This window comes from Scyliorhinus canicula, chromosome 3, assembly GCF_902713615.1.
Source record: "Scyliorhinus canicula chromosome 3, sScyCan1.1, whole genome shotgun sequence".
NCBI lineage: Eukaryota > Metazoa > Chordata > Chondrichthyes > Carcharhiniformes > Scyliorhinidae > Scyliorhinus > Scyliorhinus canicula.
In genome coordinates, this window is record NC_052148.1 from 73,707,226 (window position 1) to 73,721,010 (window position 13,785).

Genomic DNA, 13,785 nt, shown 5'->3' on the forward strand with positions numbered 1-13,785 from the left:
TGATGGAGCAGGTTTGAGGGGCCGAGTGGCCTACACCTGTGCCAAACCCGTATATCCTTATGTTTGTCTGCAGGAGCATTTCCTTGTTTTATTTTTATAAATTTAGAGTACCCAAATTATTTTTTTTCCAATTAAGGAGCAATTTAGCTTGGCAAGTCCACCTTTGGGTTGAGGGGTGAAACCCAAGCAGACACGTGGAGAATGTGCAAACTCCACACAGACAGTGACATGAGGCTGGGATCAAGCCTGGGTCCTCAGCGCTGCAGGCAGCAATGGGCAACCACTGCACCACCGTGCCACCCGAACATTATCACTGGTGTCCTGGCCAATATTTAGTCCTCAATCAATATCATGAAAATGGATTTTCTGTTCATTATCAGATTGGTGTCTGTGGGAGCTTTCAGTGTGCAAATTGACTGTCACATTTCTTACTTTACAATAGTGACTATTATGATGATATGCATAAAGCAAGTTTGTACATAATATTATGCATGACCTCTGACCACTAGGTGGCAGTGTAAACCCACCACGTGACCCTGTAGTCTGGGATTTGGGAGTAGGTCGTGCTGGAGGATAAACATATTTTGCAGTGGCTCTACAGTAGTTAATTAGTGTTAATAGTTTGTTATTTTATTTATCCTAGTTATCTTGTCCCGCAGTTCTACAATAAATTATTTAAACTAGATGTTCAGTAGATCATCATTCACTTCTGCCAGTCTATAGAACATGACAACTATAATTCAAAAGGTATTTCATTTGCTGTAAATAGCCTTGGAACGTTTTGTGGTCATGAAAGGAGCTATATAAATGCAAGTCTTTCTTTATCTTTCTTTCACTGACTAAGTTGCCTGAGCCTCACCTTCACAATGAGGATGCTCTCCATCATCACACAATGTTGAATGGAAAAGATTAAGGACTGATTTGGCAATCAAAACTGGGCAAGGTGTAACCCTTCAAAAACAGCTACACAATTGTATATCATCACTGTGGAGTTCTTGTGAAGAAACAGTGAGATTCAGTAAGAAGCAGAACTGTTGCAAGTGCTTTTAAAATGTGGATTACTTTATTCTCCTCCTTGACTCCCTCTGCTGGTACATGTCTGTATGGGTAGATTTAAATGGACAAAATACACATTGCAATTTCCAATACACTGTGGCCACTCCTGACTCACCCGTGACGATGCCCATTGTTGATGGTGCCGGGAAATTTCGCCCAGAACATATTGGAAAATGCATTATGCATTTGCATTGCGCATACAGACATGCACTGTAAAAGAGCAGATGCACTTACTGGAGAACTGGAGAGTGATGTCCACATGGATGTAAAGGATGGCAGTCCAGAGGAATGTTTTGTTTTGGGAGTTAGAGCTAAATTTGTTTAAGAGCATTCAATGAACTTTGAAAGGCTATGGCATCATTGAGAGTTGTGCGGCTTAAGAAGGTTATCTGTGTGTGTTTTTTTTCTTGGAAACCGATGGGTACGGTTTGAACCTTGTTTGGTTTGCAGCTTGGAGAGACAGCCTGGGAGCTGTTCCATGCAGTTAGGGTGCAGAAGATGTTCTGAGGAGCTGAGATGGTGATGCAAGGTCACTGATTCCATGTTGGAGAGATATAGGGATTCAAAGAAGCCCTTGGAGCCATTTATAGCTTGATGCAGCTGGGAGACTGGTGTTCCGAGAAGCTCAGGAGCAGTGTCTGCTTACTGAACATATTGAGAAGCAAAAGAGTTGGAAGTATGCTGGCAATTGGAGGCAGGAGTACAGACTCGTGAATCCTGTGGAACTCAGTCGCAGGAGGAGAGACTGAACTGTGAGCAGTTGTTAAGGCAGTCCAAGTCAGGGTAGCTTTGGAGGGAATTCAGAGGCTAGATCTTCGAAAGTGAAAAGCTGAAATCCCTCATGAAGGAGACAGAGTTTTAGTGAGGTTTTATGACTCACGGTGGTTACTGGCACCTGGCTGGATTTTTGAGAAACCTGCAGGATCTATCATGGTCACATCTGCCATTCAACATGGTTGACCACAGGTTGCCTGTTCATTCATATTTACCTCATGTTAATTCTGAACGTTAAGAGTATAAGATGTTTATTGTACATTCTTTCACTTTTCTGACTTTGCACATTAAATTTTATTTGTGTTGGCTAAAACTGGGGAATTTGTGGCTTTGTTTTCCTAGTAACTGGGAACTGGGAAACAAAAAGTTACTGGTCCCTAACCAGATCATAACACTGGCTTTTCAGAAGTCCTAAGGATCTTCAGTGGTTTGTCACTGTGGTAAAGGCATATTTTTTGTATTCCATGGTTTGCAGAGTGGAGAAATTTTGACGTTTGTTGAACATTTTGGCTCCCATCACATTGACCGATGCTCGTGTATCTATGACAGCATCTACTTCTGAGCAGCCAATGTCGCACATGGCTGGTTGCTGTGTCTGAAAAGGAACACAGAAATATATTCAGCATTATCCACCTCTATATTTGCTGCACGCTCTCACCTTTTTGTGGTGGTACATGCGTGCAGCACACTTCGGGTGATATTGGTCTTCGGAGTTGAGTTCACTGGTGAGTAACAAGCTCAAGCAAAGTGGTTGGATTTTCCACAGGCTTTACATTGTTCGCAGCAGCGGAACATCCTGTTGGTATAGGGAGGGCCAGGGAGAAGTGGGGGAGAATGGGGAGAGTGGGGAGCTGGAGCTGGGCAACGAAAATAGTACTACTACTCACAGCAGGAGGGCATGAAGCCAGAAAAATCTATAATTGTTTTAATTACTTAGAAGGTGAAGACAACACCAAATTTGAAGTAATACTCAAAAAATTTGATGAACACTGTGAGGGTCAGTCTGGTGAGATGTTGAAAAAATATAACTCTTGTCATAAATGCCACAGAAACGGAGGGCCCATCACTGATTTTGTTACAAATCTCAAGTCAATATCACAAGGCTGTGATTATGCTGATTTCAGAGACACTATAATACTGGATCAATTCATTTCTGGAATATCTGATACAAATTTGAGGAAAGAACTTTCACAAAAAATATATTTAACATTAGAAATCGCTACACAAACATGCCTTGCTTATGAACAAAAACAAAATCAATACTTTGAGTCTTTACAAAGACAGAATCATTATCTAGAAAACAAAATCCATAAAAATGGCGCGAAAACTTACCACGAGGCGAAGGCAGAATCTCACTCGATGCAACAGCACTTTTTGATTGGCAGCCATCTTGAACGAGAGTGTTCCGGCCAGTACGCACATGCGCAATTCTCAAAAAGAAAAAAAATGCAAAAATAGCGCACAGTAAAGGAAAGTTGAATTGCGCATGCGCACTCGATTCCTACGCTTTATGTCACGAGCATCATAACGTCAGAAGACCCGGACCACGCAGACTTAAAAAGGAAATGCCTGAAATTTACAAATAAGAATATTAAAGCTACAAAACACAATTTATTTTCCTCGAACAACAAAATGAAGCCCGAGCCTCCACCCACAGTTAAAGATTACCTCCGCAACACCCTGCAACAAGCAGTTTGCAACACCCAAAGAGGAGAGCAAAATGACAAATCCAAAGCAAAAGATTTGTTTATTGATGACTACTACTCAGAAGATGAGTTCTTCATTGGACATAGAGAGAACAATGACAAATCCGAAAAAAAGAGATGATTTATTCATTGAAGACTACTGTTCAGACGTGGATGAGTTATTTGGAATTGATGATCATTGCATCAGCAACACGGTTGAAAAGCTCAACACGACTCTTCTCATGGTAGATGAATCCAATACCATGATGCATGGCAGATCGTCGATACATTGGATGACAGCAATACCCAAGAAGAAGACGACGCCACACAGAGAGCACAGAACAACTCCGTTGAGAGAGCACAGATTGACTCCACAGAGAGAACACTGCACGACTCCACAGAGAGAGCGATGAAAGACTCCACAGAGAGAGCGATACAAGCCTCCACGGCGAGCTCGTTGACAGACTTCGGAATGGAAGCAATTAAAAAATCCAGAGCGACAACTATGCACGAAGAAGACTATGAAGGTCTATCCACCTTATCTGAGCAACCAGCAGCAATCTATGAAAGTCTACCCAGCTTATTTGAGCCACCAGAAGAAGACTATGAAAGTCTACCCAGCTCATTTAACCAACAAGAAGACACTGAATGTCTACCCACTGTATGTGAGACAATGTGACAATATGATCATGATCAACATACAAGATGTGCACGATTACAGCGAGACTGACAGATCTCAGCTCGTATGTACAGAAGCACTCACCAATCAAAGTGAAACTACTCTTGGGTCCCGTGAGACCACATCACAAGAAAATGAAATCTTGAAGATTTTGACTCCAGAAGAGGAGCACCAAGAAATGAATGATGATTCAAGTGAACGTGAAATGACTCCAGAAGAGGAGCACCAAGGAATCAGAGGTATCACATCAACCACAAATGACTGATGTCACCAAGACCAATGCAACATCAGATAATTCTCACAAACCTCAAGCAGAAACGCTCAACGAAACATCAGATACCAAAAAGGACACTGACACAAATAACTGTGAGGATGGCTCGAATTATTCACACAGCACAGTCATTGATGTGCAACAAGAACAACAGAAACCACAAGCACAACAGAAACAAGAACAACAGCAGCAACGCCAAAAATAACAAGAAGCACAACATGCACAACGAAAGCTACAATCACAACATACACTACAAGAACAACAACAAAAACAACACCAAGACGCATAACAAAAATGACAACAGCAACAACAAGCATGGCAACAACAAGACTAACAACGAAAACTACAAAAACAGAAACAACAAGCAAGACAAAAACAACAATGGAAACAACAAAGACAGAAACCACAAAAACAACAACAATGAAACAACGACCTGTACAACATGGTGCAACTCTGCATATGAAGGACAATGTAACAGCACCGTTCAAAACAATGGCAAGAGTACAAACATGCCTTGGCATGGCAACAAATCTCACGAAATCACATTTGCTCCACAACAAACGAGCAAACCAGCTTTCAAGAAAGGTGACATACAGAATCAATACAACATACACAGGAAAAAGTCCAGGTCAGACAACAAAAATGACATACAGAATCAATACCACAAGCACAAGAAAAATTTCAGGTTAGACAACAAAGATGTCACACAGAATCGCTACCACAAGCATAGAAAAAAAGTATAAATCAGACAACAAAGTGATTCGAACATTCAAACACCTCATTGATGACTTCTTGGGTAAACACAGGAACACTGACGATATTCACAAAGGTATAACAACATCAACATCACCACTTCAACAACAGAAGATGAAAGCAACTCAACCGAACAAATTCATTAAGTGTGGACTCACAATTTTTTTTATTACGATTGGACTCATAAATATGAATTGCCTTTGTATAATCATCAATACCATCACAAATTGTACATGGCATTATTTGTCTACCTGTCTTAAGCAAATGAAAAAAAAAACCTAAGAAACTAAATGTATTAACATATGACTGATTAACTCTTTAATTTTATGTAATGCATTGGCAAACTGCATCCGTTATGTTTGTTCAATTTTCTTTACAACGTACAGAAAATATGTAACACAAGAAAAAGGGGGGATGTGGTGATCTCTGTATGTGCATGAACACAAGGGGTTAATGTGTAATCAGTAGCACCACATGATCTCTAGAGGGCCGGACCAACAGGGGTATAAAAAGCAACCACATTGTGTCTCTCTCTCGGGTGCCCTGTGACCAGGACAATATCAGAATAGTTCAGATAGCTAGTGAAGTTATGTTTAGTTATTGTAGTTAGATCTTGTTAACCTTATCACTAGTGTCAAAGTTAAAGTAAAGAACTCATGCACTTGTTGTTATAGTTGCTCAATAAACCTTTGTTGTTACTGGACGAGTTTGAGTCTTCTTCATTGAGATTCAGAAGACCTCACCATCAACCAAGGATTGAGTAGCACGAGTTACCTACCACACAGGTAACAAAACAACCATCGCCTCTTGACATTCAATGGCATTGCCAACACTGAATCCCCCACAATCAACATCCTGGGGGGTTACCATTGATCAGAAACTGAGCTGGACTAGTCATATTAATACTGTGGCAGGCCAAAGGCAAGTAACTCACCTCCTGACCCCCCAAAGCCTGTCCACCATCAGCAAGGCACATGTCAGGAGTGTAAGGGAATACTCTTCACTTGCCTGGATGAGTGCAGCTCCAATAACACTCAAGAAGCTTGACACGGGCAGGCACGGTGGCGCGCTGAGGTCCCAGGTTCGATCCCGGCTCTGGGTCACTGTCTCTGTGGAGTTTGCACGTTCTCCCTGTGTTTGCGTGGGTTTCGCCCCCACAACACAAAGATGTGCAAGCTAGGTGGATTGGCCATGCTAAATTGCCCCTTAATTGGAAAAAATGAATTGGGTACTCTAAATTTATTTTTTTTTAAAAGACGCTTGACACTATCCAGGACAAGGCAACCCACTTAATTGCTCCCCCTTCCACAAACATTCAAACCCTCCACCGCCGACGAACAGTGACAGCCGTGTGTACCATCTACAAGATGTACTGCAGTAACTCACCAAGGTTCCTTAGACAGCACATTCCAAACCTACGATGGTTACCATCTAGAAGAACAAGAGCAGCAGATACCTGGGAACCCACCACCTGTAGGTTCCCCTCCAAGTCACTCACCACCCTGACTTGGAAATATATCACTGTTCCTTCACTGTCGCTGGGTTAAAATCCTGGAACTCCCTCCATAACAGCACTGTGGGTGTACATACACCTCAGGGACTGCAGCAGTTCAAGAAGGCAGCTCACCACCACTTCCTGAAGGGCAACTAGGGATGGGCAATAAATGCTGGCTTGACCAGCGACGCCCACATCCTGTAAATGAATTTTTTAAAGATCTTATTCCTTAACAGAAAAGGATCTTGTTCCCTCTCTTGAACCCTATCATTGCTCTTGTTTCGTTATCTTTGTTATATTTTTTGGTCTTTTAAACTTTTTCTCCAGATGTTTTGGCTTTTGTATTTTTGAATCACCCTCACGGACAAATGTCAATCTCTAAGTCTTCAAAAATATTTATGGATGAACCTTTGATAACATACTTGGGATAGCAAAATAAACACCCGCTCGTCCGCCGCAAGAACGCCACAGGCGTTCACAGAGACACAGACAATGGAGAAGTCCATTGACCTTGGGCGGGATTCTCCTGTCGCCGGGCGGACACGGCTGGAGAAGCCTGCTCAATTTTTCATCAATTATTTTAACTGCTGGAATTATCTTATGGCTCCACACAACCTTTCTCCCAAGTGTTAGACAGACCAGATGTTGTTTTAAGTTCAAATAATTAAGCAAATTAATCTAACTTAATATTTATGAAAACATGAACAAATATACAGCTATAATATATGATTATAGTCAGTTTACTTCAGTTCAGCTTCGCAGGAGGAAAACAGTACAATCGAAATGGTCAGCTGTTTTTTTCACAACTTTACACAGTGCTTTTTTCCCTCTTGTTTCCTCACAACAGAGGGAGCTATGCTCACCCAATTTTTGTAATGTACAACTTCCAAAACAGATTAAATCATTTTCAAAATGTTAAATGGCCTTATATGTCCAACAAAATGGTTACTGGGACTTCCTGGAACTAAATAACGGTTGATTTTAAATTAAACGACAGACATATATAACTGAGCAAATTACAGACACATGGGTGTAAGGGTATATTCAATGTCACATAATCTTATGGTTTGTCATTCATTTATTAAGAGTAGATGTATGAATGCGATCCAATTCTTTGTACCAGCTGCTTTGAATACTCTCCATTTTCAGGCGATCTCCTTCTTTCAAACTTAAGCCATTATTAAAGTAGATTTAACATTGGTATTCCCTGCAGAATAAATTATTTGTACCACCAGATACTAGATTTGCTGTTATTCGGTATTTTTACTGCTGCTTCAAGTGCAAGATGGTGCTGTCTCTCCCTCTCATGGACTTCAAATTTCAACATTCTATTCTTTTGGATCATTCTTATCAGGTTACTGTTTACACTTGCACTTTCCCTACTACGCCTCATATGTTTACATCCATGCACTGTAATCTTCAGATAAAAAAAATTGTTCATGGGATCTTGGTGTGGCTGGCAAGGCCCAGCATTTGCTGTCAATCCCTAACTGTCCTTGGGAAGATAGTAGTGACCTCCTTCTTCTACCTTTGCAGTCCATGTGATGCAGGTGCACCTATATGTGTAGAGGGAGAGGAAGTTCCAGCATTTTGATCCAGTGATAGTGAATGAACAGTAACTGGAATAGTTCCAAGTAAGAATAATGGGTGGTTTGGAGAAGATCTTGCAGATGGTGGTGCTCTCATGCTCAATAGACCATTGGTGAATTGCTGCAGTGCTTTTTGGAAATGGTACACACTGCTGCTACTGTGCACTGGTGGTAGATGTTATATTGGTGAATGGGGCATCAATCAAGTGGATATTTTGTCCTGGGTGGTGTTGAGCCCTTTGACTGTTGTTGGAACCATATTGATCTAGGTAAAATTCCAGCACACTCACGAATTGTGCCTTGAAGATGTGGAAAAGCATTGGGAAGCCAAGGGATATGTTACTTGCCACAGAATTCTCATTCTCTGACTTTGCTCTAGTTGCTACAGTATTTATGTGGCTGTTTCAGTTCAGGTTCTGGTCAATGGTATCTCCCAGGATGTTCATAATTTAGACCTTAATAGATTACCTCTTACGTTAGGCCCCACTTGATACCTTACTATTTCTAGTGCTATCTGTTTCTCCCAAACCTTTGTGCACCTTGTCTATCCTTCCTAATGCTTCATGCATTGTTCCATCCCTCTGCCAAATTAGTTTAACACCTCAACACCATTAGCACAATGTGCTGCAAGGACATTGGTCCTGGTTACATTTCAGTGCAAGAATTTTCAATCTCCTCCTCCTCTGACTTCTCCATATACTCTCCCATGATGTTCTCCTGCCAGGGGGAGCAGTGGGAATGAAGGATAAAATATGACAACATGAGCATCTAAGCATGTTCATTCTTTAGATTACACCGTTAGAATTATATTTAATCCACAACAAAGAAAAGAGCCATTCAACTCAATTGGTGTATACTGGTGTTTACATACCACACATATCCCTCCCACTTTAATTTCCTGCTCCCATCCTGCAAATACAAGTAGAAACAGTCCCTTCACATTTAGCCTATTGAAGCCTTTCATAATTTCCAATCTGCAAATTGATATCCTCAAATCCCCACAGATACAAAACAAAAAACAGATTAATTTCAGAACATCAAGCTACATAACCACATACCGCAACATAATTTCACCCTGCACATATATATTTACAGAAAGTTATTCTTTTTATTATCAAACCTACCTTTGGTGCTTCTCTGTCATGTTCTTAAATCCCTCGCCTAATACTGTACCATGGTGATGCTGTTGGGCCAATGGTGCCAGTGACACTGTGGCAGTGCTGTGACATTGCAAGTCTCTTGGGACAAGGGTGGATCTCACTTCAGGCTCCTGGGAGGACTCTTTAGCTGGCTACATTCCAACTGTAGGTACAAATGAAACTGGCTCTTTTGCCTTTACAAAAGCAGGAACCTGAGGGAGTAGGACCATGTCTGGAAGTGTCACCAGCTTGTTATTTATTTATTCACAAACTGAGGGTTCGCCAGCAAGACCAAAGCTTAATACACATCCCCGATTGCTTGCGAGAGACAGAGTGATGGTGAGCCACCACCTTGATCGCTGCAGTCATTCCTAGTGGTTTTGAAACAACTGAATGACTTGTGAGACTATTTCAGAAGGCAGTTACTGTAGCTCTGGGCCCAAATGTAGGTGAGACAGATTTGGGTATTAGGTTCCCTTCCCTAAAGGAAATTAATGCACTAGTTGTTCTTTTGCGGTAATTTTATGGTAGTTTTATGGGCACCATGACTGAAGTTAGCTTTATTTCCAGGTTTATTTAATTGAATAAATTTAAACACTTTCCAACTGTTATGGTGAGATATGAGTTCACATCTCAGGATTATTAGTGTGCAGTATTATAATTTCTATGCTTCTAAACCCAAACATGACATGACATGACAACAGCCAAACTTTGTTATTAAAAAAGGTTGTTATTATCTCACAAGAAAGAATCTTTTTTTTCACTGGTATTCAAAGTTCTCAGTATCAAACAATCAGGTTGGTTGGCTGGGAGGATTGAAAGGTGTTTTACACATTAAAGACTTTTGGAAATTCTTTCACATAGAAAGTGATGCAGTTTATCCAGAATACAACCGGCAATAATTTAGGCCTTGACTTTCCTTGTCTTTGAAAATTATGGCTTCCTAGAGCCTGATTCACTTTTGGTTTCTTTCCTCACGAATGCAGATACTTTAACATAGAATGGTAACAGTACAGAAGGAGGCCATTCAGCCATCATGCCCAAGTGGGCTGTCTGCAAGAACAGCTCACCTAGTCGCACTCCCCACCTTTTCCCCATTGCCCCATATTGTTTTTTTCAAATTTTCAGATGACTATCCAATATTTGCTGACTGTGCCTCCATCACAGGTAGTGCACTCCAGATCCTAACCATGCTGCGGAAATTAGTTTACCCTCATATTGCTGGTGTTTCTTTTGCCATTCACCTTAAATCACTGTCTTCTGATCATTCCGCAAATGGAAGTTTCTCCTTGTCTACTTTGTTCAGACCCCTCAAGATTTTGAAAACTCTAGCAAATTGCCTCTTAATGTTCTGTTGACCAAGGAGAACAGCCTCAGCTTCTCCAATCAATGTATTTCACAGAATTTCCTTGTCCCTGGAACCATTCTTGTAAATATTTTCTCTGTCTTCACATCATTCCTAAAGTGTGGTGCTGAGAACTGGACACAAAACTCTAGTTGAAGCTGAATCACTGTTTTAAAAATCTTTATGTCGATCCTTAATTCACATGCTTACAAACTTTAGCAATCTGAAGAACTGAAAGTTTGATTATTTGTGATTATGTTTCAGACAATAACGGAAATGTGGAGAGTGTTGGTTGGTGGTTGGGAGCAGGGGCCGTTGGAAAAACTGGGAGAAGGGTTTGGTCACAAACCCTCTTGAATCTGACAGCAAAGTCTGATATAAAACATGTTGGAACCAACAATTCTACGGACACGTGCTTGTAGGATTAGAATAGCGGTTTTAATATACTCACAACAGAGCCAGCCTATTAGCCATTGAACTTTCGGTGAACTGGCCGGCTGACCATGTGGCACTGATCTTTTATACAGCAGCTTCCGGGGGAGGAATCCTGGGCAGAGCCAAGGGAGAAGCCCCGTACAACTCGAGCATTCCCAGAGCTACTCCCCCTGGAGGACAGGTAGTGCAACTGCACTTACAATACAGACACATGTATATACAGATTATAATCCGGTGTGAATCACATTCACCACAAAACAAGAACAGTAAACTGTGAGACTTGCTGGCTGTGTTTAGGCCTGCTACAACCTGCCACAATGGATTTGCCATCTGGCCAGGTGCTGGTATTGAGAGGGCACCTTGCATCATGCCCATTCACCTCTCCATGCCAACTCCTAACCCAATGTCTGGTGGGAGAGTGACAGGCTTTGGGATAGGAGTTATCACTGAGAGGGGAACTGACATGGATAGGGGGCATGATTGGTGGAGGGTGTCCAATTGTTGTGAAGGAGGAGGTCTGCTCATCAAGGATTCCAATCACAGGGTAGTTTATAGCAGTGTTTTTCAAACTTATTTTCCCGGGTCTCACTTTTGCCATCTAGCCGACCTTCGCGACCAAAGCCTGCTGATCTCCGTGACCCATGCCAGCCGACCTCCGCTAAACTTTAATGTGAAAGGGGAGTCGGCTTGGTCTTCACGATCTCACTCCAATCAGGATCACAGGAGCAGAGGTGCAATGTGCAGATCAGGCACAGACTTCAGCCAGTTCCTTTGAGCTGTCTTCATCTTTGTGATAACGGAAAATCTAACCTCGCACTTGTAGACCATTGAGAAGGGCAATAGCAACAAAATGCTTGTTTCCCCCAGCACTAATAATAATCACTTATTGTTATAAATAGGCTTCAATGAAGTTACTGTGAAAAGCCCCTAGTCACCACATTCCGACGCCTGTTTGGGGAGGCCTGTACGGGAATTGTACCCGCGCTGCTACCTTGTTCTGCATTACAAGCCAGCTGTTTAGCCCACTGTGCTAAACCACTAGATACTCCTGGGAGATGCTACTCCAGAATGCTGACAGCCTCATGGGCCTTTGCCATGTTTTTAATGTGGTATTACAGGTCAATTACATCAGAGCAGTCTTTTAATTTGGAGTCAGCTCAAAGTTAACAACTAACTCTGGTGTCTCAACCTCAAAAGGACCTTTTCACCCACCACTTCTGTTTCAAAATCTGGAACTTCCCTTATTCACCAGTCTTTCCCTACATATAATACACATGGGCTTGCATCCTTATTTGCATTGGCACAGTTGATAAAATTATGTGTCAGGAAATCATCTTTATACTGCTTTGTTCCAGAGTTAAGTTTCTTCTTGGCAGGCTGTTAACCAGAGGCCCTAGGGCTCTGTATAGAACTAACACGAGCACTGCTCCATCCTGCCCTGGCCTCTCCTGCACAGATCTCTCCAGCAGATTCAGTTGTGAGATCCTATCCAGTAGGTACACTGCCTATTTGACTCTCTGGTCATCTCTTACTTTTCAGAAAATGATCCATCTTCACAGTCCTCTTGCCTTGCTTGCCAGGAGCTAGAAAATGGATGAAGCTCTACTCGATGATTTGGCGGCAAAAACGCGTACATACAGGGCTCATGACCTGCTCCCTGCTACTGTTTCTGGTCCGAAGACTCCACGCAACTTCATTTATTTTAATTTAAAAGGCATCAGCAGCCTCTTTTCTCAATGTAAAAGCTGGCAGTGGCCAACGGGCGCTTTACCCACGATCTGGACCACCGTGACCACCCTCCCGACACCCACTTACCACCCACCTGCAGTTTGCGACCCTAACTTTGAAAAGCCCTTTGGTGGGCCAAGGAAGAACTTCTGCTTTTCTTTGACCACAAGCAGGGCTGGAAAGACACTGTCCCATCTGGCCATTCTCCCCTTCCTTCAGTTATTGGGCTTCCCGAGGTCAGTGGAAATCCTGCTGGCCAACCCCATCTTTAAAACGTACGTAAAATATGATGCAGCCAGCCTCATTGCAACTTTTAAATTCAGACTTGACCTCTGTTTCTGCCCTAAGTGGCAACTGGAGGAATAGCTGATTGCACACAATGGGTGATCGGAAGAGTTGTGAAACTGACTTTCCTCTCGTAAAATGAAGCAAGGGATAGAACAAAGTATGAGAGTTGAGAAATATCACGAATAACTGTGTGGCATCCTAGTTGCTGTTTTATCATTAATCCAATGAGACACATGATATCCTCCATGACCAGAATATATCATGTAAATTGTATTTGACAGAATGTAAAATTATTACTCTACGGCGATTAATTATTTAAATTTAAAAAAGGGGAAAAAGATATTATTTTAGCTCAGACATCACCCCTGAAAGGATCTGTTACAATATTCCGCAAACGTTTATTCCCAGGCCAGCATATTTCCATAATGCCGCTTGTGTCAGTCTATCACTTGCGTTACAAAAAAGTTGCCAATTGGGCCTGGATTTGCAGTCCAGTTTCAAATCTTGTAAGGCGAGCGCCTCAACTTGACACAGAAAAAGTAGCCAGA